Source organism: Cucumis melo, chromosome 5 (assembly GCF_025177605.1).
Source record: "Cucumis melo cultivar AY chromosome 5, USDA_Cmelo_AY_1.0, whole genome shotgun sequence".
Lineage (NCBI taxonomy): Eukaryota > Viridiplantae > Streptophyta > Magnoliopsida > Cucurbitales > Cucurbitaceae > Cucumis > Cucumis melo.
This window is the reverse complement of record NC_066861.1, coordinates 10,366,941-10,369,951: the sequence shown is the minus strand read 5'-3', so window position 1 is coordinate 10,369,951 and position 3,011 is coordinate 10,366,941. Positions and strand designations below refer to the sequence as shown.

Sequence of the window (3,011 nt, the reverse complement as noted above, 5' to 3'; positions counted from 1 at the left end):
TTAAAGTGCAAATTGATATAATAATGGTATAATATTGATGTTATTATTATTATTAATATTTATTTTAATTGTTATAATATTAACATTTTAAATATTATTATAAATTAATATTATAAAAATAGTGATATTTCTAAAACAATAAAATAAATTATTATTTATTTAATATTAATATTATAAATATATTATTATTATTACTTTATTATTATTATTATTATTTATATTTTTATATATATATTATTATTTAATTTAAATTATTAATATTATATATTATTTAAGATTTATATATATATATATATATATATATATATATATATATATATAATAATTTTTTTTTAAAAAAAATCAAAACCCTAATGCGCGCACGCCCCTCCCCCTCCGTTTCGCGTTCTCCCGCAGCCGCCGCCATCCATTTCTTCTTCCTCCCCGACGCCGCGCCCCACCGTCTCTCGTCCGCCTCCGTTTTTCTCTTTCTCTTCCATCTCCGTTTTTCTCTTCATCTCCGTCCCCATCTTCGTCGTCGTCTCCGTCTTCATCTGTGGGGTAGCCGCCAGCCACCAACGTTCGCCGCGGCCTCCATCCAATCCCGACTCGCTTCCAACCGTCGGCAGCCTCTCCGTTCTCATCTCTTGTTTCCGACGCCGGCAGAACACAGAGGGGAGCGCCGTCGCCGCCATCACCGTGTTGAAGTTGTCCGTCGTCGCGCGCAGCCAAGGTGGTCGTGAAACCAGACCCGAGCCACGGATCCGATTCGAGCAACCCGACCCGAGCCACGGATCCGATTCGAGTGAGCCGAGCCGAGCGAGCCGAGCAAGCCGCGAGCCGAGCGAGCCGAGCCGCCAGCCGAACCAAGCCGAGCCGCGAGTCGAGTGAGCCGAGCCGCGAGCCGAGCGAGCCGAGCAAGCCGCGAGCCGAGCGAGCCGAGCAAGCCGCGAGCCGAGTGAGCCGAGCCGCCAGCCGAACCAAGCCGAGCCGCGAGCCGAGTGAGCCGAGCCGCGAGCCGAACCAAGCCGAGCCGCGAGCCGAGTGAGCCGAGCCGCCAGCCGAACCAAGCCGAGCCACGAGCCGAGTGAGCCGAGCCGCGAGCCGAACCAAGCCGAGCCGTGAGCCGAGCCACGAGCCGAACCAAGCCGAGCCGCAAGCCGAGTGAGCCGAGCCGCGAGCCGAACCAAGCCGAGCCGAGCCGAGCTGAGCCGAGCCGAGCTGAGCCGAGCCGAGCCGAGCCACCTAAGCCTTCTTTCCTCCACTTCGGTTCACGGTGAGTCTTCGGTAAGGATTGTTTTGATGAATTCCCTAATGTTACCTTGTCCGATTCGAGTTTGAATGTTGGATTAAGATGTGGCCCTACTTTTCTCCCTTGAAGGTAGTACAGAGTTGACGCTTAAGTTCTCGGGTTCCGCGGCAGGCCTGGTTGGAGATAGTTTCCTTTCCTTGGGTAAGTCAGCGGTTAGCGCTTCTGACCTTTTAAAACAACTGCTACTAAAGTCATCAACTAAAACCTCGTGTTTCGTTAGGTGGATCTGTTGAGCGTAGATTTCGATCGAGGGGCATAACCGAATTTCAGGTAAGGGTTTTCCTACTACTGGACCCCGAGTCCAGGTTAAAACCGTAGTAATCCACAGGGGATTACACGTTAGTGACTGTACTGAATATCTGTATGCGTGTTGACTGTTAAGTACTGATATTATATTTTGTCTGATGAAAATATACTGTGACTGCTATTTGTGGATTGAAATTATATGTTGATGGACCTTAAAGTTACGGTTTAGTATGTATTAAACACTGGTCTGGATGTGCTTCATGGAATTTGGACGGGGAAGGACAGTGAGTCCGGTTTTGGTTGGTTAGTCGATTGGACCTAGGGTTTCCCTATTGGTGCGCGAATCGGTAATGCATAAAGCAACTGAGGGTGTAGATGTTTAAACCTATACTATCTGACTGACAAAGCCTATGGTGGGACTGTGATATGAATGTCGTTGGGATGTGGCTGATGTAGACAGTTAGTTTGGACTGAGGGGTAACGGTTAGCTTCATCTATGGGGTAGTGTGCCTTACGGATATGTGCATCCTTCGGGGGCACTAGACTGATATGTGTATCCTTCGGGGGCACTAGACTGATATGTGTATCCTTCGGGAGCACTAGACTGATATGTGTATCCTTCGGGAGCACTAGACTGATATGTGTATCCTTCGGGAGCACTAGACTGATATGTGTATCCTTCGGGAGCACTAGACTGATATGTGCATCCTTCGGGAGCACTAGACTGATATGTGCATCCTTCGGTAGCACTAGACTGATATGTGCATCCTTCGGGAGCACTAGACTGATATGTGCGTTCTACGAAACCACTAGACTGTTATGTAGGGTACCCCCGAATAGGAAGTTAACTGTTGTTCCCTAACGGGCCCAGTAGTGGGTCCCTTACTGGGTATGTTTATACTCACCCTTTCTCTTCTTTAACCTTTCAGGTAGGGGTACAGCGAGGGGCAGACCGACGAGAGGCAGGAAGGATGCGTGAAGGCCATATGGACGCGTCTGATTTTCTTTCGCTTCCGCTATGTATTTTGTCGGAATATTTTGACTGTGATTTTGGACTGGTGACTTGACATTTTATTTTGTGATTTTTTTTGAATTATTTAAAATAGGGCCCGAAACTGTCTTTTGTAAGGTTTATAACGTTTTAATGAATCGTATCTGGTCCGTTTTAAATTTTATGTTGAATGGTCGAGTTTTGATATTTGGTAGTGACCTCAGCTTAGTCCGGAAAAGTTTGGGTCGTTACATTTTGTTTGACAGTGATCTGAAAATGATCTAAAACTTATTTTATGTCCGGATAGGTTTTAGTAATCCAATTTTTAACTACTTTTTATTTATTAAAATTTTTCTTTTTTAAAAAAATTCAATATAATTACATAAAATCATTCATCCAAAGAAAATATGCTCTAATTTTTTTAGAGAAATGTTTATCAGAAAACTAATTTGTTTATATTTATAGTTAATTAACATTTTAAAT

The 3,011-nt window shown here is 44.6% G+C and overlaps 1 long non-coding RNA gene across 1 annotated transcript; it reads left to right on the top strand.

Moving 5' to 3' along the window:
• Nucleotides 1-581: 581 nt before the first annotated feature.
• Nucleotides 582-2,532, top strand: LOC127149350 (uncharacterized). The gene is made up of 5 exons (XR_007820847.1): nt 582-861; nt 977-1,255; nt 1,361-1,432; nt 1,512-1,561; nt 2,467-2,532. It is a non-coding gene; the product is annotated as an uncharacterized LOC127149350 (long non-coding RNA).
• The last annotated feature ends 479 nt before the right edge of the window (nt 2,533-3,011 follow it).